The 27,590-nt window shown below is 35.7% G+C and overlaps 1 long non-coding RNA gene across 1 annotated transcript in view; it reads left to right on the top strand.

The window, feature by feature from the left end:
• LOC107501190 overlaps positions 1-27,590 on the top strand; it is a 105,850-nt gene that overhangs the window by 17,401 nt on the left and 60,859 nt on the right. Inside the window, exons 2-3 of the long non-coding RNA XR_001594701.2 lie at positions 6,708-6,923; positions 7,324-7,417. This is a non-coding gene — a long non-coding RNA (uncharacterized LOC107501190). The remainder of the gene's footprint in view (positions 1-6,707; positions 6,924-7,323; positions 7,418-27,590) is intronic.

The following is a 27,590-nucleotide window of genomic DNA, read 5'->3' as shown; positions in this document are numbered from 1 at the left end:
TTAATGATGGCCGGTTGGTAAGAATTTAGTGAAGAATATTAAGTAAATCTAAACATACCTATCCTAAGTTAAATAAATTTTAAAGGCTTGGAAATACATCTTTGCAAATGCAGATTCTCTTTATTGCAGTTATAGGTTTTAACGATGCCCGATATAGATCTCCAAAAATAAAAGCAGCGCCCAAAGTACTATGTATCGAAAGACTTAGATAAATGCATCTTTTTTCCGCTTACTACAGAAAATAGTAAGTCCTATTGCATTTTCATTAGATGTTTAATTATCATGGTCCTTCACAAAACCTTTTATCTGCAACTTCTAAATTTATTTCACTTGGGATCACAGGAGTTAGTCTATTAGAATGATTTTCAGTAAAATTTGGCTTTAAGTTAAGACCATCTGGCTTTCATAGATCGAGTAGCAAGTAGGAAATCTATTGTGCCATCCAGACCACCAGGACTACAAATTGATTTGAAGCTTTGGCCCTGTGGAATGTATTTTTCTCTGGGCATCTATCCAGAGACAGCAATAAAGAAGGCAATTACCTTGTTTTGTAGTCATTCTCTCTCACACCAAAACATTTCTTTTTGAAGTTAATATTTTAAAACAAATTTTTTATTATTAATGTGAAGGAATCATCTAATAAATCTTTATTACAATTGTCTATGAATATTTCGTTTCTGAGGGAATTATTAAGCAGGATATAAACCTGAAAAAACATATCTAAAATCCCTATTATCACCATTCTCCTGCCTTTGCTCTTAGAGTAGGAACTGAGAACTGAGGAGGTATCCTTCCTTCTGGAGTTTCCAAGTAGGGTCTGGGGTGAGTGAGGGAGGAAGACTCTTATTTTCCTTGAAAAATTTTTGATGATATCATGTCATCAGGAAACCACAAATTAAAACAGCAGTGGGATACCACTACACATCTATTAGAATGGTCAAAATCTGGAACACAGATGACACCAAATGCTGATGAGGACGTTCAGTAACAGGACTCTTATTAATTGCTGATGGGAATTCAAAATGGTACAGCTACTTTTGAAGACAGTTGGTAATTTCTTACAAACAAAATGTAGTCTTACCATATTGCAATCATTATTTACCCAAAGGAGTATGTCCACACAAAATCCTGCACACAAATGTTTATAGCTGCTTTATTTATAATTGTAAAAACTTGGAAGCAACAAAGATGTCTTTCAGTAGGTGAATGCATAAAATTTAAATTGTGGTATATCCAGACAAGAGAATATTATTCATCATTAAAAAGAAATGAGCTATTAAGCCATGACAGGACATGGAGGAAACTTAAATGCATGTAAGTGAAAGAAACCAATCTAAACAGGCTACATACCATACCATATGGTTTCAAATATATGACATTTGGAAAAGACAAAACTATGGAGACCATGAAAAGATCAGTGGTTGCCAAGGGTTAGATAGGGCTGTTAGGAGGGGTGGGTGAATAGGTAGAACACAGAGGATTTTGAAGGCAGTGAACTGCTCTGTATGATACTGTAATAATGGACACATGTCATTATACATTTGTCCAAACCCATAAAACGTACAACACTAAGAGTGAACCCTAATGTAAACTGGACTTCGAGTGATTACAATGTGTCAGTATAGGCTCATGAATTGTAACAAATGTACTACTCTGATAGGGGATGTTGATAATGAGGGAAGCTATGCATATGTGGGCGCAGGGGTTATATGGGAAATCTCTACCTCCTGTTTTCTGTGACCATGGAATTGACCAAAAACTGTGTGATAGTTTATTTCATGGCCCAGAGAATTAAAGTCTCATTATGAAACAAAAGGTACTAGCTATAGATACTGTCTACTCATCAAATGGTCAAAAAACAGTGATTAAGTTTTAGGTCTTACAAATCATGGCTCATGAAGAAAGAGTAATAGATGTCTCATTTTACTTCTTCCAGTACAGGATATAGGCCAGATTGCTAATTAGGGGAGGGCCAAATAAACAGATGGCACTCAGTTCTGAAAGACATCATTCATTCATTCATTCATTCATTCATTCTACAGTTTTTGAGAATAAAAAAATGAATGAACCCCATTTAGATGGCATAACCACATTCTGTAGGCATTGAGAACTCATTTTGAAGCAGCCTTTTCCATATGAGAGTACCTTTGCGGTAAGCCTATCCAGCCAATAGGAAAAACCAGGAAAAATGGTGGGAGTTTAAATTTGTAAAGGCCCTGATAATTTATTCTGATTCAATAAGCAATGAAATCTAAATGAGGTGTGAGAGATAAAGAAAAAAAGAAAGAAAGAAAGTTTGACAACTCTGCCTATCTGGGAGCCTCCTTTCAGTGTTAATGTGAGAAAAGGAAATGGTATTTTTATTTTCATTAAAATGCAACAAGCATCAAAGTCAGAAAATAGAACATCTTTTCTCATGGCTAGAAGCATACGGAAACAGATGAGTGGGTGCATTCTGCGGGGTGTTGCTGGGGGCTTCTTTAACACAGATCTATCACCCAGCATGTGAGCTCAAACTTGCAGAGAGGAGAGAAGACTGAATACTGGGTTGGTCCCTGTCTTAGGATAGGCAGGTACTCAGCTTGTTCTAGAAGATACTTCTTCCCTCCTTTCCTCCCTCTCTTCCTTCACTTTCTCCCTCCCTCCTTCCTTTCTTCTTACCTTCCCTCCTTTCCTCCCTCCCTCCACAAATCTGTATTGAATGACTTCTGTGTACCAAGGTGATGATGAAGGTAGGGAAAAATGACTAGAGCAACAGCCAATTCTGGTGTCTTCAGGGTCTGGCCTGGCTCCCAAACCTCTAAGTATTTACTCAGCCACCAGCTCACTTTTGATGGGGGGTGGGGGTGGAGGGAGTTTGGGGAGGGGGGCGTGTGTGTGTGTGTGTGTGTGTGTGTGTGTGTGTGTGTACTTTTAATTTTATTGTAGCTGTTTTTTCTCTGCCCTTTCATTCTTTCTGTCTGATTGGGATATCTGAGAGAGCAAACTCTGATTAATTTGGGAGCAAGACTTACCTTTATCTTATTCATCTGCCCCTGCTTTTCCTAGAAAAATGCAGTTTTTCTTCCACATAGGCAGAGGGTGAATGACTTTCAGAGGATGATATTTATAGATAAGTTCTGCTTGACCAAAGCAAATTGCAAGAGTCCATTGATTAATCCAGAGATAATTGAAAAGATGGTTTTATTTAAATAACAACAACCAAACCCCTCAAACCAATCACCAATCAGTCCCTGAAACCTACATTTTATAGTAGTAACTGAAAGGGCAAATAAATGATGTCTAGCACCTTGGAGCCATTCATGAGCACTCCCAGATCAGGGTCCCAATTTAGTTCACATTGGGGTTTTTGGAAACTTGACCAAAAGCAATTTACAGAAAGAATTTTATTTTGTGACAAGCATTCAGTTTGATCTGTGTTCCCTCCCTCCCCACCCCCTCTCTCCTTAGCTTTTACTTTGTGCTTGTTTGTTTTATAGATGAGGCCTGATTTTAAAGTATCTGTAAATCTTTCCCTAAGTAAGAGGACAGCTTGCTGATCTGTATGCAAATGATATACTTGCCTGCCTTAAAAATTTAACATTGACTTTGAATTGACCCCGTGCTTTATCCCTCAGTGGAGAAAAATGAAAGGGTATTTATAATACCTGTGGATATTGTGTACGATACCAGTGGGGGTTTTCTTCAACAGTAGATGAATAGCAGAAACATGGGCAGACTAAAATGTGGCAGATATATGCAAAAGTCTGACTGAACCTGATTTACATAACAGGGTATTACTGCAGCGCTCTGTGGCTTTTCTCAAATACCTAAAATGCTATAATTTTCTGTAGAAATAAAGAATATAAAACTAAAAAAAGGCATGCATTATGATAACATGTCAGTTGAACCCCCCCAAATTTATAGTACAAATTTCATTTTCTATTTTCTGAGTGTATCATATCTTTGAGGACAACTCAAACAATTTTTACAATGACCTTTTTCTTACCTGGGGGCAAACCACAAGAATCATTCATGTTAAAAGTTCATGTGGTTCAAAATACAAACCCCTCCGCACATCATTTTTTTTTTTAAGTATTAGCAGAGACTCTCTTTGTTTTATTTTTTGAACCTCTTTTTCCCTCATATTTAAAAATTAAAATAGAGCAGAACATTGACCCGAGGTGAAGTATGGATTTTTTTTATACTTATCTCAAATACAGATTGTATTAAGGTTTTTGAAAATAAGATCACTTCACTTAAATATGCTAGAGAAACCCAAAGGATAAAATTACATGAGATTAATGTATCTATTCTTATCTTACAACAAACATATTTCATTCCAAACCTCAGAGATTTTTTGACCACACTATTTTGGAACTACATTTTTTGGTGTTTAGCTTTTATTTCCACAGTAGCACAACTGTCCTGTACTCTCAAATGAGAATGTTGAAATTCTCCAGGTCACCACCGAAGTAGCTGGAGCCAGGGTCTTCATATCCTAAGGGTGATGAGTTAAATCTTTTCTCAAAATGTTTTGCATTCATTGGCTTACAGTGGAGAGACCTGAAGTGCTGTAACTGAGTCTCCCAACAGGAGTCTCCCATGATTGGAAAAGGGATGAAAGATCTCTTCTTTTTGGTCTTTTGTCTCCCTCAATAATACCCCTCTATTCCTTTCTCACATTCAGTTTCATTCACTGAGTGCCTGGCTTATAGCAGGTTCTCAATGTTTGTTATTAAATTAATAAATGAATCATTTACATGCAAGTTTGGGGAGACTAATTAGAAATAAAGATTAAAGAGGGTGAAATGAGTCATACAGTATGAATAGATATTTTGGCCATAAAAGAAAGAAAATAAATTATGCTTACATCTTCTAACCCAAATCTTTTCATTATAGTGCAAGTGGAAAGAAATGTGGCTAAGAAGAGTTGACACCTGTTTCAAGAGCAAAAGAATAATGAGAAGTAGCAGGGAAAGACAGAACCTTCTGGCAGATAGCACATTACTCCAGTACCTTCCCATGCATTCTGGCCTGATGTCATTATTGAGGGCAAAGGACTATTTAGAAAGAAAATTACTACAGCATGATTTAGAGTTCCGCAGCAAGCAAGAAAGAAGGCGAGGTGCTTAGAGAAAGTTAAAAAATTGTTTGTTGTATGCACATAAGTAAAGTATAGGCCCCTTAACTTTGTGAGAAAAAGATCCTGGATTTGGCAAGCCTATCGTGTTTCCTGCCAGCTCTTCAGTGCAGGTAATAAAGCATGGACAATAGACTAGTGGTTACCAGAAGGGAGGGGAAAGGGGGGAGGTGGGAGGTAGAGGAGTAAAGGGGGTCAAATATGTAGTGACAGAAAGAAATTAATTATGGGAGGTGAACACACAGTGTAAATATATATATGCCTTACTGTTAAAGTGTACAGCTGAAACCTATTGGATTTTGTTAGCCAATGTCACCATTAAAAAAATAAATAATAAATAATAAATACATAAATAATAAAGCATGGAGCTACAGTTTCTTAAGGTGAAAGCTCATCCTCCTGAATCCTGGGCGAGCTAATCTGGACCCAGAATAGCCCTTTCTTTCTGTCTTTAACTTCTTGGTGATCCCTTCTGTGATAGATGGGAGAGAATGGGAATCATCTAGAGCTAGATAGCCCCCTGTATGGGAAAGAACTTAGGATTCCTCCATAAATTCTGTGCCAAAAAAGAATCAAATTCATTTGTATTTCCTTTTGGAATAATGATCAAAATACATTATGTCTTCTGGGTTGTCATTTCTTTAATGGGAGAGCTGAGAGTTAAATAATGCCTGTCTTTCCTGGGAGGATTTGAATTTTATGAAATTTCTTTCATTAGGAAGTGAGAGATTTTGATTCCTCTATTAATGAGATTTCATGCATCAGGATTCAGGTGCAGAAAAATTAAGGGGTTTTGCCAAAGCCATCTTAGCCCTCTCCAAACAAAATCAGGAGGGCAACTTCCTACTCTGCCTGTACATGGAGTGACGGCTGGGAACAGAAATGCCAAGTTCAACCTAAAAGTGCCCCCTTGCTGTGATTCTGCGTCTCTTATCCTCCAAGGAAGAAAAAACAGTAGCTCCTTACATCCAGGAACTGGTCTGATGCTCACAGCCAGGACTCAGTGCTGTTAGAAGTTGACCTGGGGTTCACAGCTACACTGTGTTCTTTTGCTTAGTATTTCTTTCTTTTTTTTTTTTTCTTCTTAAAAAAGTTATTTATTTACGTATTAAGTTTATTGGGGTAATAGTAGTTAATACAATTATATAATTTTCAGGTGTACATTATAATTTCACATCTATATACTCTATTGTGCATTTACCACCAAAGTCCAGTTTCCTTCAGCTACCATATATTTGATCCCCTTTACCCACTTCACCCTCCCCCTTCTTCCCTATATTTGACCCCCTTTACCCCATCTACCTTCCCCCTCCTCCCCCACCTCCTACCCTGTGGTAATCACTAGTCTATAGTCTATGTCCATGAGTCTCTGTTTGTTTGTGTTCTGCCTAGTATTTATCTTCTCTGTTAGACTACAAACTCCATAAAGGTAAGGTTTTCTCAGCTAGTGTCTCATCTGGCATGTATAAAATATATACTGGATATTGATTGATAAATAAATTTATAGACATAAATTTCCCAATGAGGTGCTTTTAAACACTACTATATTCTTCTAATAACATATTCTGTTGTCTCCTTCTTACAGGTAACACAGGGCAAACAGGTGTTCAGCCACATCAAAGGAGAGATCTGAAGCCTATGTAATGACCTGAGAAGAGGATGACGCCTTCCAGTCTTATAATCTTGAGGAATGTTACCAAGTGATTATTTGGTGTTTCTGTTATCGGCAATGCCATGCTGCCTTGGAGACTTGAGTTCAGAGTTTGCGTGTTACATTTCAGCCCAGCTGAGCAATAACCAAGTAAGTATCATTGACTCATTAACATAAACACCCACAGCTTCTCACACACGGTAAAAGCTTTGGTTTTGTTTGTAATCTCTATTCCTAGTGACATGGTTCTCTGTAACAAGTAAACTAAGATATTCATCTATAACAGTGATTTTTAGTCTATCTTTGGGAAAACACCAGTTCTTGAATTTTCAAACTGTCAAGGAATACCTTTTTAGAGTACAATACAAATAAATTACTGGTAAACTGAAATAAACAAAAATATACAAAATATAAAACTAAGTTTTTATAGGTGAAATTAACATGAAATGACTTTGTCAGGTTTTTCAACACTCTCAGTTGTCCACTTTTCTTGTTTTTCATGGCAATCCTGCCTGGTCTACAACTGATGTCTTACTATTTGCAATGGCAGAAAAGTCTCAAGACACCAGTTCGTTTCACGCACATGAGTGAAACTTCCAGCAAATTGTTGTCTCTCTTTTCACCAAAATGAGTAGTCTATAAAGGTAAGAAATTCAGTATCAGTGATAAGCTTTCTGTTCATACAGTGCAATCTGAGAAGGTAACGAGATTGTCACAATTGGGGCTGCATATGACTATATTTAAAAATTTTTCTATTAAATATTAACTATTTAAAAATTAAGTGGAAAACATAGAAGATACCTAAAAAGGAGTGTAAAATATATAACACAGTTTATATTTGATCAGTGTTTTAAAATTCCATATTCACTTTAAAAAATAAAATAATATACTTCTTTTAAGTTGGGGGCTTCTATTTCCATTACTCAAGAATTTAAGTAAAAAGAAATGGGTGATTGAAACACAATGACATATTGCCGTCTTACAACGAACAAATATTAGATCATAAGAATGGTATAGATGATGGTGTTAAATTGATTTTGTTAACTTGTGACCAGCATGACAAGATACTTCATTTCACATCATTTGGTTTTATAGACAAAATATGCCACTGGGATGAAATCAGATTTCCTTTGACTATCTGTAGGAGAGGAAAGGATCTGGGGGAGAACTACATTATCATAATTGTGAGATTAACACACACACACACACACACACACACACACACACACACAGCATCCAACTTATCCAGCAGTGGGAAACTGTAAAACTTGATTATTGCAAAGGTGGATTGGCATATTAATTAAAAATAAGACTGACATTTGAAGCATATTTCATATTTCATGGCAAATTTCATCATTCTAAATATAGTTTTAGATAATTATGACACATTTGGTGCTAAGCTATTTTAGAATTCAAAACACTTCCATCTTGGAATGGTTGCAGCAAATCAGGGTGTTTGATCAAAGCTGCAAAGAAAGTAGAATGGATTTAATATTCCAGGTCTCCTCATATTCTGCTTTTAGCTTTTATTTTCTGTGCAGGTTAAGTTGGTAGATTAATGCAAGGTGATGGCATTTTGAGTGCAAATGGGATTTGACATTTTGAGTGTAAATAAGAATGGTTTGTTTTCTTGCAGTACAAAGTCACTCTTTGCCAGTACTTAAAATAAGATGAAAACCACAGAAATGTGGGGTTATTCATTTTCTCACATACACACCAAAGGATTTTATATTCAATTATTGCTATGAACATTATTTTACCCCTTTCTTTTCCAATTTATTGCCTCATTATAGTGATTGATAATAATATTTCTTTTGAATGACTATTATAGACATAATTTTTTTCAGTTATGGCTAGGAGCTGGAGATATAACTTTTATCTTTCTTTTAGGGCACTTCTTTTTCTTCCGAAGGTATATAAAGATTGGGAAACTTTACAATTTTTTTAACTTTTTTCCTCCTTTAAATGTTTTTATTGTAATAAAGAACAAAGCATGTGTAATGCAATTTAATTTTATCCCTAGTCTTAAAATTAAAGAGAAATGGTAAGGGGAAGAGACAGGAGCAAACTGAGAAGGGAACAACCAGAAGTTCTGAGCTAGAAGGATGCTTAAACCCAGAAATGCTTCAATAATACAATTCAGACCTCCCGTCTCCTTTAACAGATGAGAAAAAATGAAGGACAGAGAAGATAATTTAACTAAGTTTACCAAACTAGCAGTTGCAGAGCTGGCCTGATAATATAAATCAAAATAGATGAGTTGGGTGTATCATTTCCTCATTCTGAGCTTCATTTTTTTTGTCAATCATATGGGTTTAAGTTCTGGCTCTGCCTCTTTGTTGGCTGCATGATCAGGGGGAGGTTGCTTGCTCTTTAAACTTCAGTTTCCTTGGTTGCAATAGAGGGGTTAAATAATTAATTCAACACATAGTTATTGAGTTTCTCTGTTGTGACAAGCAATGAGGACACTGGAGTGGGCAAGGCAGAAATGGTCCTTGCTCTTGTGATGTTTATGTTTATCCATTAATCTATCCATTTATTCAAAAACAATTATTGAGTTCCTACCATTTTTCAGGCAATGTAGTAGGGGCCACATCAGAAAATATTTCTATAGTGGAGGCAGGTAGCCAGAAAGCCCCAGTAAATAGCAATAAGTATTATGAATGAAACGAACATGAAATGGAAGAATAGTGAGGTTGAAGCTGTGTCCTTTATAAGGAGCTCAGGGAAGGCTTCCTTGTAAAGTGACATTTAAGCTGAGTTTTTAAAGACAAAAAGAAACTATGTTGAATGGACGAGAAGAACCTAAATACACCTTGGTAAAAAAAGAAAATCAGCATAGCTGACAGTAGTAGGATTATATGACTATTGGAGAAATATTCAAAGGCCAGACATGCAAGGGCCTTAAGAGTTTGGTTATCACAAGTTCACTGAAAAGCTATCGAAGACTTCTTGGTAGCAATGGAGGGATATAAGCAGTAATTTGACTTACTTTATGTTGAAAACATCTCTCCTACTATTAGTTCAGGCAGACTATCATACCACATGGCCTATAGTGGAGGCAGGGGAAGTGGGGGAAATACAACTGACTGGGAAAACATTTTTAAGATAGAACAATCAGAAATTGCTAATGAATTGGATATGAGAGTTTAAAAAAAATGGCAAAAATAAGGATGCCCCCTAATAATGGGGATATAGGTTTAGGAAGGGGAGTCAGGAGTTCCATTTTGGACATGTTGTATTGAGGTGCTGGTAAAGTGACGAAATGGAGCTGTGAGGTCATCAGTAAGATATGTGAATCTAAAGCTCAGGGCAGAAGACTGTGCTTGGCAAAAGTAAATATGGGTATCATTTGAAAAGGCCACAAGAATAGATGAGACCACTAGATAGAGGAGAGACAATAAAATGGTTTAGTTCTGAGCCATAAGGCACTCCACTATTCAGTCACAAGAGCAGGTTTCATGAAAAAAAAAAAAATCAGAGTCAAAGAGGAAAGAGGGAATAAAGACAGTGCGATGTTAGAAGTTACCAAAGAAGAACAGTTCAGGAATGAGGGGCATCAGCAGTGTTGAAAGTTGCTGAAGGATGATGGAGATGAGAATAAAACATCCACTGGAACAGGCTACACGATGTTTGCTGGTCATTTTAAACAAGAGAATATTGAAATATTGAAGGAGAAAGACATTTTGAAATAAATTGAGTTAATGTAGTGGGAGATACAGAAGTGGAGATAACACTTCTGAAAAGTTGGGCTAAGAAGGGAGCCAAAAATAGGCAGTAACTTGAGACAGATGAGGACCCAGGGAGGGTTTGTGTTCTTTTTTAAAGGTGAAAAGTGTTATGTAATGTTAGTATGCTGATGGCAAATAACCATTGGGGCGTGGGGGGTGGGTAAGGTGATGGTGCAGGAATTGGTCTGATAGAACATAGAAAAGGGAATTGAGAGAAAGGGAAGTACCTGGGAAAGTGAGAAAGATTGGAGTATGGAGCACGGAGTAGCTTGGCAGAGTGTTTGGCTCATAGTAACTGGCTCATAGTAAATGCAGATGACGTTGACAGTGCTAGCGCCGAGGAGCTTTTCCTCATCTCTGTATTGGCCTAGCCTGCAAAGAGGCTGCAGTTGGACAGAAGAATCTGGGGAGCATAGAAAAGAGGTGGGGTCACCAGTTTTTCAGGTCCAGTTATCACTGGCTTCCTGAACATCAAACAGCAAATTTAAGGGAACACATTCGTGACAGTATTGACAATAAAGACTTAATCACAGAGCAAGCCTGGACAAGGCAAAGGAGTTTGTCCCTACAAACACACACACACACACACACACACACACACACACACACACACACACACACACACACGCTTCACCACTCAAAATATCTCCTCTCTTGAGTGCAAAGTGGCAATACGTAACACAACTTCCTATGCACTTACCCTTTTACAAAGCACTTTCTCCTCTGGGAGGAACACATTTGCTTCAGTCAGAAAATATATACCACAAACATGAAAAACAAAATACATGCAAAAGATTTGTCACTGTGGCATCATTTGTATAAATAAAACATTGGAAACAACATAAATGTCTCTTCTTAACAAACTAAAAGAATAAATTATGGTACATCTACACAATGCAGTACCATGCTGTGAAAAAGAATGAAGAAGATCTCTGTGAATTGGTAAGGTATGGTTTCAAGGATATATTGATAAGTGAAATATAAATACAAATTTTGTATGTGTGTGTAGGTACACATGTGAAGTTACACAAAAATTATAAACCAGAAACAAATGAAAATTACTATGGGAGGTGGGTGGGCACAGAAGGATAGCATTGAGATAAAAATGAGATCTTTTTGAGAATAACTTTTTATTTAGTTTCGACTTTTTAATTATGTAAATGTTTATAATTTTCTAGATAGAAATGTTGGGTATTCTAACAAATGAAGTTTGTTAGAATATGATACAATTCTATGTTTTATCAATTCTAGTTCTGGATTCTTTTTCTTATAATTTTTTTTCTTTCCTTTTTTATAGCCAGTCCCCAGCTCTGTCCCTAATTTTCAGTTTAAAAATACAGGGTCAGTATTCTCCTGCATTGTCCTGATCCAGTGAGCAGTTTTGTTACATCCAAATTGTAGACTGCCGTTTATTACCATATTTTACTGTAAGTTAGCGGTATCATTCTCTTAAAGTATACTATTAAGTACCTCTCAACACTCTCTCTTAAGTGGCACTTGGCTTCATGGGCACAATGCCAAGCAATGACATGACCCTTTTCCCTTTGTTTTTTTTTGGGACAGCCTGTAAGAGTGACCCTTGAAAAGGTTTCCAGCTACTAGAGGGACATGTAAATCTCTTAGATCTAAAAGACCAAACTGTCTTCTTTTCTTGAGCAGTGGAAACATTTGGTCAATGTGACAGCCTCCTCACTCATCCCAGAAGTAATTGGATCAACTTGACATTGTGGCCTTGGGGGTGGCAGCTCTGAGAGAGTAATAGAATTTAAACTCCTATTCTTTTCAGCTGCTGGCTAGGATTAGCAAATAGAGATAAATAGAATCCCTTTGCCATTTTTATAAATCACAGCTTTGATATAGGTTAAGATTTGAAACATCTGAAATTTCTCCAGAGATGACATATAAAAACTATAGTGGAAAGGGATAGAAAATCTTCCTTTGGTTAAGGAATCTGGTTCAATTTCTCTCCCAGACAGCATTTAGGGAAATGATCTTCATAAGGTTTTATTATTACTGATCGTTCTATATTCTTTCTTGGGCATTTGTCAACAAATTACTCCAATAAAAGTCCTTGTAATAAATCCCATGTGTCCTGTGGCTTCATCACCTGTGGGTACAATCCTTCTTGGAAATATTGCAGTTTGGTGGTTCAATGACTTCATAATTTAAACTGTAACCAGTAGAAGGAAGGAAACAGCCTGATTATTTCAGAGTACTGACTTAAAGCTACTATGCTGAAGACCTGAGAGCTTCATGGCTTTGTTGTGTTCATTACAGTGTGCTCAAACAGGTAAGGAGGTAGTTAAGTCAGAGAACTATCTCAAATCAAGGACCGTGAAGCTAATGTGTTTTATTCATACTGAATAAGAAAAGACATAGGGGATACATGCTAAAAGTATTCAAATATTGGAAGGAAATATCATTAAGAGGAAACAAATTCTTATCATATTTCCAGCAGGACTGAACTATAAGCATTGGTGGGAAATTATAGGGGGGTCAATTTGAACTGAATTTAATGATATCCAATAATGGAACAGGATGTCCAACAGTAAAAATATCCAAGTAAAGGCTAGATAATTCTGTCAAGGTTATAATTTGTTACTCTCCAACATCTCTTGTCAATTTAAAGAGCCACTTTTTTTATTAATTCATTTCACATTCTATTTAAATATTAATTATTATTGAGGAATTATTATGTGCCAAGCACTGTCAAGATAGTATGGAAACAATGATAAATGACAAAAGATATCACAGTCTGGTAGGGAGAGAGACAATGACTGAATAATCACACAGTAAGTGCATAATCTTAAACTGTGATGAGTATAATGAGGGAAGACATGTGTTCTGTTGACCTTTGCTCCTAAGGAGAAAATGGCGCCCCTGGAAGATAAAGGTTAGACTAAGTGGTGACAAAGGGGCAACTGTTTGTGGAGGATATGGCTGGAACTTAAAAATATAGGTTGGGTGTCCATATGCATGTGATCAAGTATAGAAAGGAATTGGGGAGGAAAAGTTAGGAAGAATGCTGAGGGCCTCAGGCTAGGAACTGTGGGTCGGCTTCCCCTATACTGACATGGTCTCAGAACTCTGAGAATTTTGAATTAAGACCTGGCCTTTCAGATTTTATGCAGTTCTATTTGCCGCAGTAGAAGAGTAGAAAATATTTTAGCAGTCAGTTAGCTTAATTTATATCTTAATATTTAGGCATAGCATACATGGGCCTCCATTTGTATTCTTCTTAGGCCTCAAGATGTTTGGGATAAACATGTGTTTATGTATACAGGTTGCCCCAACTTTATATGGTCCTCCATTATAGCACTGTCCTCTGCCTATTTGTCTATGTATCTCTCCTCTAAAAGATTTTGCTCCTCAAATCATGTTCTCCTTACCTTTAAACCCCCAGCATGCAGCTGATTGCACATAATAAGCACCAAACTAATATTTGTTGAATCAGTCAGTGAAAGATTATGAAGTCATGGAAATTCTCTGGCAAAGGCAGTTCTCTGGTAGATCCTTTTACTGTCCTTAAAAGTTTCCCCCTCTCCCTCTACCTCCTGACCGCCCCAGTTCTTCCTGTGTGGCCCCCATGGTGTGGTGTGCCCTCTCCTCTTAGGATTTACAAGTATAACAGCTATCTTTTTAATGGCAAGTGTCTCTTTGTTTCTCAATTTTTTTGCACATGAGAAGTTTTTATTGTATGCAGTTAAACCAACTATTGTTTTCTATGTGATTACCCCTCATCTTTACCCCTTTTAAACTTTAGGAACTCCTACTTTTTCTCATTCTTTAGAAATTTGATAAATATTCCTATAGGTTTTTCTTTTGGCTTTATCATACCTAAATAATAATAAAACATGGAGTAGCTAGTACCCTTGACCTCCCTATTGCAGTCCTGTCTCCTCTTTCAGGACTGCACCCCACTTCCCTCAGGTGCCTTATAGCAGTTTGCTATAAATGCTGCCTCCCTTCCCAGTGAAAACTGCTTCTAGCTTGCAAAAAGGATTCAAGTGAAGTTTATTTCCACTTCAGAGGCCATTCCTGGTTACCTGGATTTTTTTTTTTTTAATTAGATAGTTTTACTTATAAAAATAATGCATGTTATAAGAAAATTTTAATAACATTTATAAAATAAATGAATTAAAAATATATAAATTCACATAATGTTTTTTAACTTTTTCATTGTATATTAGGGTTCTTTGAAAGCAACAGAAGTCTACTCTGGCTAACTTAAAAGAAAAAGTAATTTATTGGAAAAAATTTTAAGGCTTTAGATCTGTATATAGGAGATATGAAAGAATGCCCATTGATATTCTAAAGCATATTTCTTCCTTGAAGAAGAATTGAAGCAAAGGTTGAAGAGCTATGTAAAGATCTTTGGAAAGGGTGGGAATCAGAGTAGTTCTGGGCATCGTGGTAACAGGAATCCATAAGAGTCTCTTCAGGGCTCTCTGTAAGCATGCATCAGCTCTGTCCCTTTTCATGCTTATATAAATATCATTTGAGATTCAAACTCCCAGGAAAGTGTCAAATTGCTTAGCTTGAGTCACAGCCTTCCTCTTGGCCAAGGCAACTTGACAAAGGAAGGGATGATCTCCAGACAAAATTTATTTTAATTACCAGAAGCCAAGGGAATGGATTTGTAAAACAAAAACTTTAGTTATTCATTATAATTTTTCATATAACAGTATGTCATGGACATTCGTTTATGGCAGCACATATAGAGCTATTTAAATAAGATGCAGTGTTTTCTAAGTATGGATGAAATTATTTATGTGTCAAAATCTTTTTGAACAAGGAAAGTTACCCTGGCACTTCCTCTCATCTGTTTAGAGGAGCAGATTTTAAACCACAAGGTTTTTGGTTGGCCCCTTGTTTACCCTGCTTTACTGACCTCTAAGTCTCTAACATGGCCCACCTGCTTAAACAGCATTGAAAGTTGACCCCTGTCCTAAAAACTACATTCTGATTTGGAGCCAATCTCTTGAAATAAAAACAGGTTTTATTTGGGTGGAGGGATTGTTGATTTTGCATTCCAGATACAGTTGCAGAGAGCTCAATTTGCAAATGCGTAGCTGCTGGCTATTTCTATGATAAAATTACTATTTTTAAAGCCCCTACGATGGGCCAGGCCCATTCCCTACCTACTTTATCTTTACTTAGTACAGTTACCCCAGGAGCTAGACACTGCTATCCTCTAGGGACAGAGAAACTGATGCTCAGCAAATGTTAACCACTTTCCCGAGGTCACAGAAGTGCTGAGCTGGGATTTGAAATCAGGTCAAGTTGCCTTAAACCCTTGGCTCTTTCCATGCTGCCATTCATGGAAAAGTACATTCAAGCAGTTCTCCTCAAGCCTTTCTCCAGCTTCCTCATTAGTGTTTGTGGACATATCTGCTTCCAAAGTTATATTGGTAACGCCTTTGAAAGTACAGATTGTTTTTAATTATCATTGTGTATCCCACATCAGTCATCATGGTGCTTTACTACATAAGTAGATGTTCTTTCTCTCTGTAATATTCTTTTCGTCTTCTCTCCGTTTACTATGTTTGTGCTCATAGATTGTTGAGGGGGAAGTAAACTCTTTTAGACAGTATAGATAGCCATTGAATCTTTCCACTTTCTGATAAGTCAATTACTAAAGCTAATTACTCTGCCATGTCTTCCTGTAGCAACTAGCTAAATAAAAAGATTAAAAACCTGAACTGCTACTCTCTAAAAAGCACAGGGAACCAAACTTAAAAATCTCTGAACCAACCGCAAATGCTCCCTCAATAGATGATCCACTTAGAAAAAATGAGGCTAAAAATTCTTGAAAGATAGATACTTAGGGGTCCAAAAAGTGGATTTCAAGGAGCAAGTGAAGTTCTAATCTATGCAAAGTGAATAGGTTTGTGCAAATTAAAAATGCAGCAAGTGACCTTGGGCAGGAAGATAAGTGCTCATAAAAGCAAAACTTAAAGCTGAAATACTCATGACTTCACTGGGGCAGGTACAGAGGTTGGAAGGGGAAAGGAAGGCACTACCATGGGGAAGCTAAAGAGGCAGACAAACAGGATCAGTTGAGCAGAAGTATCCAGAGGGGAAAAAATGCCCCTAAATGTATTTAAATTCTAACTTAAAACGCAACCTTTTACCTCTCACTAAGAAGGAATCTCTGAAATAATTAAATAATTTTTTTTCAAAGTTTGCATAGGGAAATAAGAAATGAGAAAAAATTTTTTGATGACACAGACCCAAAATTTCTGGTAGTAAGAATAATGAGATTTGGATGAGAGGGACACACAAAGGTAGAGAGGGATTGAATTATCCTGCTTTGCTCTCCACTTGAATTTGTTTATAAAGATAGGCCATTGATAAATACTGTAGGAATAAGCCCATTTCATTACTTCAAGAAATAATTGGTTGAATAGCCTTTGTTTATCTAATTTTGAGTTCATGTACACGCTTAAACATATATACTTTTAAAAATTCTGCAATTAAAATGCTTGCTTTTCTCAATTTATGGGATGAGGATACTTTATCTTGGTTTCTAAAGATAGCTTTCAAACTGTGCTGTGTGTCAAGACTAGCTGGGGAATTTCTTTAAATTACAGATTCCCAGGCCTCCCTTTCCTTCCTTCCACCTCCTCAGAGTCTAAATCACTTGGATTGTGGTTTGATTCTGGACTCCGCCCTTTGAAAATAATCCCTGGTGGTTCAGATATAGGGTCCTAAAACTATACTTAAAAAAAATATTGGTTTATGTAATAATGTGATTAAATAATGTGATTAATGTGATTATGTAATAATGTGATTAAATATTGGTTTATGTAATGATGTAATTAACATCCAAATATTAGGGATCATTATAAAAATTGATATGTTTTTAAATTTATTTTTAGTTTTTATAATTCATGATTGTTGGATGACCTATATTTATGTATACAGTAGAATAAAGCAGAGGATGTTCTAGTATCATATTGTTAGAACTATCGGGGTGGGTTATATTGATCTTAAAACATAGTATTCATACTTGAATGGGTGTGAAGAACCAGTCAATCAGAGTTGGGATGGTCAGAGAGCTGTGGCCCCCACCTCACCTGAAAGGGAGGGAATGAGGACTACATCCCTTTTAATCTTTTTCACATCCTCATTTAACATTCATATAGTTAAATGTTTCTCAGTGTTGATAGAAATATGTTTTTATTGGTAGACAATATTTCCATCTATTTACAAAAAAGAAGACAAATTTTTTTTTTTTGTCTATGTGACGATAATCACAAGTTTATAGACTATGGCTGAGGAACAGTAACATCAAATGGACAAAGGGAGCACTCACAAATAAGATTTAAGGTTTATTAGAAAAAGAGTCGGAAGGACTCTCCTACTGAGAAAAAAGGTCAAACCTTGCAGAGGCTAATTCAAACCACTGGAAAATTTTTATATTTCTGGTAGAGAAGAAAGCACTAGGATTACTATGATTTTTAATTATTCTTATAATGGGTTGATCTAGCTGGTAAAATCTGTTTTGTGTCCTCTTCAAAAAGATTCTCTAACTAGTGGGAATATTCCTTAACTTTAGCATGGATTTTCTAAATAAAGTCAATATAAATATGTCACTATAAATCTAATCATTTTCTAAGCTACTAGTCAAAGTTAAAAACCAATACTTTATACTCATATACTGCAAATTTAATGTAAATAATTTTAAATTAGGAAAAGCAAGTTCAGATTTAGTTCATGGTGGATAAAACCAATGAGACATATAATCGGAAACTGAAACATCATGGATCAAACTGGTTTAAACTGAAAAATGTATCCAACTCTATTAAAAATTAAAACTGACTCAAACCATTTCTAACTATTCTACAAAATTATACTTTTAATCTTCTCAGTTACTTAACTGCCTCACCTCATACAACTTTTTCGTCCAATCAACTTCACCTTTAATCTTGCCATTATCAGAAGCTACATCGCCTCTGAAGTTCCATTCCAAGCAAATCATTTCTGGACCATCACAACTTATTCTTACAGTTACTTACTGTAGTTTCCTAACTGTAACAGTTCTTGCCTTATTGGTGCCTCTGCTTTATAGTTTTGCCACTTCTTCACTATCCATCTTACTGCTGTCTCTATTTTCTTCTTCACTCATCATTCATTATCCCTCACCATAGTCAATTTTTTGAAAATATCTTCAGCTCACTTCTCTCTTCCTTTCTGTGTATTTATATAGCAAAATCCCAACCTTGATCAAACCAAACTGCTTGCTTCTATGCCTCTACTGGAGGAGCAGAATATTTTTGGAGTGGAAATCACAATGTAGCTGACTGGCATCACTTGAACACCTAGAAACCCAAAATGGATGTGTCTGATAATCTTGTTACAATGCTTTCACCAAGTATGTCAGGCTTAACGAATGGGCTTCCCTCCAAAGGGACAAAGCATAAACCTCTTTACTTTTCTCTAGCCACTGCTTCTCAGTTTGGTGAGTAGGAGTTCTCTTCACCCACTGATGGCATCTCAGGCATATTCCATGCTTTCTGGCAACTTTTAGCTATAAACAGACATATTCTCAGGTAAAAGAAAAAGATGTAGTTCAGTATAAATTACAACTTGAGTTTATTACTCAATTCAAAGTTTTCTCTATTCTCCAGCTCAGGACTGACCCATGGTTTGAGGATATTCAGTGAAGGAGAAGAGGATAGTCTCTGTTTTTGGTATTTCTTCACCTTGCTTTTCCATTTTCTTCTTCCCCTAATCCACCTCCTTGTTATATTTCTTCTGATTCCTGGGGAATCAAGATCAGGGAAGGATGACTGAATTGAAAATGGAGAAAGACCTTTTCACTTAGCTAAGGCTAACAGAAGTTTTTTCTTGTCTATCAGTTAACCACTGTCATATCTGATATTCAAATGATGGCTCTTTCATTGTCTGTAGTGACCCATAACAGGGTCTTTAGTGACCCTCTTTGCTGTATGGGAGTTAGCAAAATCTTGTGACTCATCATTTCTGCACTCCACCACCTCCACCACCATGACAAGAGATATCAACAGTCTTTTAAACTTTAAAAGCGAATAATTCTTTGAGCAAAGATGCTGTAAGAATACTCATATTTGACTCCCTTTTGTAGTGACTACTTGTACCCTACAATCAACAGCACACACCATCGGTCTGCTCGATCAGCACATTTCAGGATGATCCCACCAGCAAGCTCATTTCTTGCCCTCTCATCATAAGCAGGTGAAAGCTGGAAGCAAGCACCTGGAGCTTTTCATTTTTTTTTTTTCTTGAGGCTCCTTCTAATGGCTCTCTGGGGCCCAACCAACCTTCTACTGTCTATTGTGAAGGCAGTAAAATTAATCATTTAAAACTCCATCTTTCCTCCAAAATTTCTTCCAAAAAAATTTTCCTCCATGAATTCTTAGACTTTGGTTATATGGGATATAGAATTTGATGATTACTAAACCCTTTATATCTATCTATCTATATATATATCTATATCTAGATAGATATATATCTATCTAGATATAGATAGATATATATATATATAGCAGACCCTTTCATTTCTCTCAATTTCTGGGCTCTAACTGAAATTCCGAAATAATAGGAGATATTCCATTTGAAATCCTTTTACATCTGTCATTTATTTCCTTTAGTCCTTGAGATGGCTATTTTATGCCTTTTTCTTTCACTTCATATCTTGTACTCATTTTCTTCCATTTCCTCTCCTATGCTGACTTTGTCTCACGCTTTGTTGAAAGAATAAATATCATGATAAGGAAACTAAACAGGCAAATGTAGCCATATTCTCTACTTTCCTTTTCATTTCCAGGAAAAAGTGTTTCCTTTTAACTAGAGTTTGTTGTGGTGAAATTTCTGAGGTTAACAAACTGGAGGGGAAGAGCTTTTCCAAAATTTGTCTTGGGAGACAAGAATCAAAGTGTAAATAAAGGAGAGGATAACTAGGGACTTGAAACCTGGCCAAAAAAATTTAGAGCACGCAACAATTTAAGCACAAATTTTAAAAAAACACTCTTCAATTGTAATAGGATAAAATTATGAACAGCTTTATTTCATCTTTCATTTTCATAAACATTAACAGGTATACATTTATTGATATAAAAACTACAGAAGGAAATTTCATCTTTTATTATGTTTTGAAAACAAATAACAGTAGCCCCAACTAAAGTAGTTGGAACAAAAAGAAAATTTTATTATCTCACATACAACAGATAAGGTCTTTTAACAGAGAGCTCAGTGATGTAATTAAGGACTAAGGTTTTTTCCATCCATTCTGCGGATGTTGGTTTTTAACTCAGTCTAGCTTCCTCTTGGTGGTGAGATAATTATCAATCCATGCATCAAATTCAGAGATGTTAGTTTTGAGAGAAACAAAAGGAAAGCAATCTCTTAAAAATTCTCCCTTGGACAAAACAGGGCTGCACGACATCCTTACTATTATTAATCCAATCACTGGATAGAGGTATAGGATTATCGTGGTTTATTAAGCTAATCAAGATTTATTCCCTGGTTAGAGATGGGATCACATTTCCCGAGGAGTTGAATTCTGTTTGCAAGGAAAGAGAGGCAAATGGAACTACTGCAGGTTTATAATAAATGTAAGCAACAGTGTTGAATTCCCTCGTTCCTTCCCCTATTCCTGCATATTATTCAGCAAATGCATTCTTTTAGCAGATATTTATTGAGCATGTACAATCAGCCAGTCACTATTCTAGGTACTGGGCATACAGTAGTAAACTTCTTCAATTTTTACTTCTGGTGGGCACTCTATATGTCTTAAATTACATGCTTATGGTGCAGTTTCTTGATATATCAAATTTTGACATTGTCTATTGACTTCCTGCCATGAATCATGAGGATTTAGCTATTCTGTGTCACTACTTATCTCCCCTACCTCTCTCCTATTTATATAGTCCCTCCACGAATCTTCAGATAGGACTTTTAAATCTGTTTCTTGTTTCCTATTTAATAAACCACAGACAATCTCTATCTCTCCCTCTCTCTCTCTCCCTCTCTCTTTCCTTCTCTCCCTCCGTGTCTCCCTCTCTCAGAATTTAGCATTTATTGAATTCCTAATAGCAATTTGGCAACAGAAATATGAAATCTTATGTTTTTTCTTGGAGAGTTTTCCAATGCCATTTACATTCACTTTAATTTTCACCTTTCGGTGTCTTAGAGGCAGTAGTTTTTTTCATATTGTTCTCTCTCAATCAAGGACATCCAAAGAGTGAAAGACTTTATATTTCATTTCCTTGTGAACTCAGTAGGTGAAGACAGATGGCAGAAATCTGAAGGAAGGCTCTCTCGTTATAGACAGTATCTCTTGGCTCCCAAATTTATAACACAAAGTCATTAGTCTTCCCTCTACATTTTTTTCTTTAAATCTCTCACCTTCATCAGCTATATCTTAATTTTAATATTGTCAATACTGAGAATATTTACATTTTATACCTTTTCTCTTGATTTACCCTTGTTGATTCTAAAAGGTGAAAATCAATAATATCATATCATGGCTATGTAAATATTTATTGCTGCAGAGACAGTGTGCCCAGGTTACATTTTTCTCTATAAGATAGCATCATTCCAAAGAAATCATCCCTCTGAAAAATTTGATTGGATTAGGTTTCTCTTTTTTAAACTGAAACACCAGTTATTTTCATTGTATTATCAAGTTATTCCAAGCTTTTAATCATACTGTATACTTCATGGTTTCCCCAAAACTTATTTCATGAATGGGTTTCAGGTCAGCCAAGTTCTTGGTTTCTCAGTCCTCAGGTCAGCCATGGGGACCCAAAACTCACAGGAGCGTAGAGTTTGCCTTTCAGGGGTGTGTATCCTCTATTTACTCCAGTATGTTGGCATACATTACCGTTTTCTATTTGTGCCATGATATGAGAAAAGTCGAGACATAGTGGAAACCTTTCAACTTTCTTTTTTTTCACTACCGAGATGTCCCAGGATCTGAGATTTGCTCTATTCCTGTAGCAAAGTTATCATCTCAGTACTTCCCTTGTTTGCTTGCCTGGATTAGATTTATCTTTTCCCTGGTTTCTATGTGTTCTTCTTTCTGGGTTAGCTATCTCATTTTCCTAGATATATCTTCCAATTACTTCCTAAAAAGTGTACTGGGAGGTAAGAATTTTGAGTCTTCCATTTCTCTAAATACCCTTATTCTGCCTTTGCACAGGATTGGTAGTTTCACTGAATATAGACCTCTCAGAACTTTGACGGCATTGCTTAATTTTTATGCATTTAGTTGTTGATAAAAAATTGGAGGCGACTTTTTAATTTAATTTAATTTTTGGTACATGACCTGAAAGCTTTTAGGATCTTCTTTTTATCTTGATCTTTTGAAATTTCAGGATGGTGTGCCTGTGGAGTCATTTTCATTCTTTTAGCTGGGTGCTCAGGAGGCTATTCATTCAGTATAGATACCCGTTTTCTTCTTCAACTCTAAAAATCTTTCTTTTTCTTTGAAATTTTCTCTTCTATTATCTCTATTTTGTCTTTCTAGAACTTACATCAGATGTATATTGGGCCTCCTAGATAAATCCTTATTGTCTTTTTATTTTTTAACTTTCATTTTTTTTTTTTGTCTCTTTGTGTTCTGTATTCTTAGACATTTCACCAATTTACTTTCCAAACATAGCCATTAAAATGCTAGAGCAAACCCCTTTCTACTTAGAAATTTAGGGCTGTCCAAATGTAATAGCTGGCTCCTTGTCCTTTAGGCCTAAAGCAAAACCTTCTGGTTGGCAAACTGCATTTACGTGCAGTTCTACTCAGCCCTTCTATCACCTCATTCTTATAGACCAGATACTCAAGGATGTTCATGCATTTGTGAGAATCTTGCAACATGAAATGTAAATAAGCTAACTAAAGTTTAACTAGGGTAAACCATCAGAAAATTTGGCTCCAATGGAAAGAGATGATTCCAAAATAAAATGAGAACCACTATTAAAACTAGAAAAACTTAATCAATTTCTTTCTTAAAGAATTATCTTTTTATTTAGTTCTACCTAGAGAAAGGTAATAGGGTACCAATTTATTGCAAAGATTTCAGTGTAATCTCCCTTTTTTTGCCCCATTTTTCACTTTGGAATCCAGCCTCTTTGGGGTTTTGCCTGGCTCCCTCTTTGGCTGAAGTACCCTCTGAAACTGTAGTTTCCTTTGTTTGTTTCCTTTGGCTTTTGCTTCTTCAGAAAGTTTTGAAAACTCTCATCCACTGGCATTCCCCCATATCCATTTCCTTTGTTGTTAGGAAAAAATACCTTTATGTATTTCTTTGCCATTATTTTAAGAAATCTATGAGAGAAGGCAATAAGCATGCTCAGAGCAAGCTCTTGAATAGTAGAACAAATTTTGATTTTTAATTAAAAATATTTTTTCATTTAATTTACTAGTCGATGGTGCATATACTTCCTCCAAGAGACTGCCTAGTTATCAGGAATTAATTATTAAAGTATTATATACCAGTGTCCTATACTATTAATAGTCTCCATCTATAAACTGTATCCTGAGTTATGAAGTTGATATAGAACTCATTTTATGCTCCTTATTCTGGTCAACGTTACTAGCTACTGGTCGAACCAATACAAAGCAAGTCAACTAAGACCAGTGTGGGTGATGAGAGACTGCAATGAGCACACACTTTACTCCTAAGAAAATTATAGAGGAGAAGGTTCATAAAAGGTTTTTGTAGAAGAAATAAATATTCTTACGTTGGGATGGCTTCACAGATGTCTGACAATAGCCTATGAGAGGGTTAGATCAGTGATCCTAACTATTTTTGTGTACCTCCTAAAAAAATTTAAAAACTTATTTTCAATAAGTACCCTTTTTATATTTTAGATATGTAAATATTGTGTCAAAAGAGTAAATAAATACAAAGGATATTCACATCGACATGTAAAATTATGAAAACATTTTAAAATTTATCCAATGGAATCTAAATATAATATGATTTATATCAATCATAATCTAGTAAAAAATACATGAGCAAGCTATCTTTAATAGTATATTTTCATTGTATTTCTTTCTCTGAATTCTGTCCTAATGTAATATATATTGAGCTGGAAAGTCTTTAATTAATTGACTTTATTGATTCTATGTAAAAAATATATGAAAGTAAATTGAAATTAAAATATCAATTTAGTTTCTGTAACTGTAAGGCTTTAAGAGTTAAATTATTTTTTATTGATTTGTCATTATAATTATTAGTAGCAGCCACTTTCTTAAAACATTATAAATATATCATAAATTTTGAAAAGTATTAAATATAAAATATGAAAGTCTATTGAAGATGAATCTTTTAATGAGATGCATATAGCCTTTTTTCCCTGATTAGTTCACATCACCATGAACAAGCATTTATTTCCAGAATGAAAAAGAGCTCAGCATCTTTTCTATTCTAGTTTTTTTTTACCAGATATAATCAAATCATTGAGAGATTACATATTAAGATAAGAATCCATGGATTCACTTATTTTCTGCAATTCTTCTTGGGCTGTTTGTCAAAAATGGATGTGTATTTTGAAGAATTATTTTTGATGATCTAGAATCTGACAACACGATTTTGCTTTTTTCATTTTTTTAAAAGCATGACTTGGAAACTACCTGATATGCACACAGACTTGTTACTCGGCCATTGAGATTATTCACTTTCCTAAACCTATGTAAATATTTTGAATTCATTTGGTGTCTTATGGGTTTTCACACCTTGGAAAAGTGCACTATGTTAAGGTGCAGTGGAGTGTATGTCACTCTTTTATAAAGTGAAAGAGAACGGTTGTGAAAGGGATGGCTTAACTGTAATATATTCCTAGTCCAGTCAATTTTAGGAAAGAAAATGTGTGAAGGATTGGGATCTAATATGATTCTCTTCAAACTATTGGGAAGCCTTTGCAAACTCTCAGAGGTAGCAGCAGTCCAGAATATCACTGAACTATAGGACTTCAGTTTCTTTCGAGCCTTTGATTTTAAGAACCATCGATGTTTTCTTTCTCCTAAAAAAGAAACACCACCTTCAAAAAACTTTAAAGAGGATCACTAAGTGATTGGGGGGAAAATAAATGTAAACTGCGGAGGAGAAAGATCTGTGGTTAAGAAGCCCAATGAGGTTCAACAATGAGGTTCATAAAGGTGAACCAAATAAATCCAATGTTCCAATCTGATTAAAAATAGAAATTTGAGGTTTTAATTTAGGAGAGGGGTTATAAAACAGATATAGATATAGATAGATAGATAGATAGATATTGTCTTTCTGTGCCAAAACAGCAGGCTGATGCCTTATCCAAAGATCTTAAAATCATAATAAATTATCATTGAGTTACAATAGTTTTTGGAAGATTCTCAGTCAAGGTAGGCTGCCAGATGATTGCTTTGGGACAGTGGCTTTCAATCTTTTAAAACACAGCTCATAGTAAAAGTACAGTTTATATCTACATAACTGAAATGGGAGTGCTATAAAAAACAATTATACTTACCATTTCAATATGAGATATTTTCTGATATTTTGTCTTTTCTTCTTCATTCTTCTCATCTATTAAAAAACAATCCTGATCAATAATCACCAAATTTATTTCACAACTCACTAATGAATAAATGATCCGCAGTCTGAAAAACATTGCTGTAAGACCCTTTGAGAAACAACCTTGTATCTTTGCATTAAATATTTATTTTAAAACAATCTTATAAAGAAAAGTGCACCAATGCTTAGGAGAAGGACAAAACTAGAATTCCTTTGGCGGCAGCTCATCCCAATTGTAGGCATAGTGCCTAGGATGAAATCGCTTCTGGAATGCTACAGAATAACAGTAAATAAGAGAAAAAATCAACCTAGTAGAGAATCAAAGTCTTCATAATCCAACCATTTAATAGATGTAAACCTTCTTTTCTGACATGATAGAAAGGAGGGGTGGATTGGGGGTGGAAGAACCAAGGAGGTTGAGAAGGAGCAAGATTTAAGAGAATAGATGATGTAAGTGGAAAGTTACTGGATCTTCTTCACACAAATGATCTTCCCAATAGAGTGCTAGATTATCTATGTGTTTCACACATCTTGTAACTGATAGCTGTCCTTGTTTGCCCTCTCTCTCTAAGAAGAGAAATATGCAGGATTAAACAAAGGCATCAGCTTCCTAAGAATGTGCTATTGGAGTTGGCTAGAGCCTTTCAGGGTAATGAGAGAACAAACACATCATTAGTGCACAATCCAAGCAACCCAAGTAAATGAACACAACAGAAGGAGGCTGTAGGAAGACCGCTGAAGACAAGAAATGATTTTTAAAAGAAAGGAAAATATAAATTTCCAATCTTGCAATTAATCTAAGGAAATATTTTGAAAGGTTCTTGTGACAGTAGATAAAAAAAATGTTAAAGCAAATGGACCCCCAAAATTTGAGTTAAACATTATCACTTTTAAATCTGAACATTTACAAACCCAAAACTATCAATAGACAACATATTGGCGGGATGAAAAATAAGAGAAATAAACAATAACGTTGTCCTAAAATCCATAGAACTAACTGAAGTCTCACTAATTAGATTCCTAAATGGAATTACCTGGGGGAGCTTTCAGACCACCAGAAAACAAAGTCCAATCCTAACCAATTAGATCAGAGTCTCTGGGAATGGGACCCAGGTATCAGCATTGTTCAAAGCTTTAATGTGCAGCCAAAGTTGACAACTATTGCTCTAGAGCCTTCTTATTCATAATGTGGTCTGTGGACCATCAGCAACAATATCACCCTGGGAAGGAACTTCTTAGAAGTACAGAAGTTTAAGCCCTTCCGTAGACCTGTTGCAAATCAGAATTTGCAAAAGATGTAACAAGATCCTCAGATGATTTTTATGCATATTAAATTTTTTAAATCACTGCTTTAAAAGGTACACACTATTACATTCTGGTGTCTACTGTTTCCTTAATACTTAACTTTCTTGTTTAATGCTGATCTACATCACAGTACTTAGAATAAGCCAGGTGGCAGCACCTGCCTTGTTTCACAGCCTCTGGCTTTTCTTCTTGCTCAGAGTTGGTGCCCTGATGCCTAAGACCTGCAGGGCCATTTCCTGTCTTGATCTTAAT

The sequence above is a fragment of the Rousettus aegyptiacus genome, unplaced genomic scaffold (assembly GCF_014176215.1).
Source record: "Rousettus aegyptiacus isolate mRouAeg1 unplaced genomic scaffold, mRouAeg1.p scaffold_m13_p_3, whole genome shotgun sequence".
Lineage (NCBI taxonomy): Eukaryota > Metazoa > Chordata > Mammalia > Chiroptera > Pteropodidae > Rousettus > Rousettus aegyptiacus.
The sequence above is the reverse complement of the archived record's forward strand: the minus strand, read 5'-3'. Positions and strand labels throughout refer to the sequence as shown.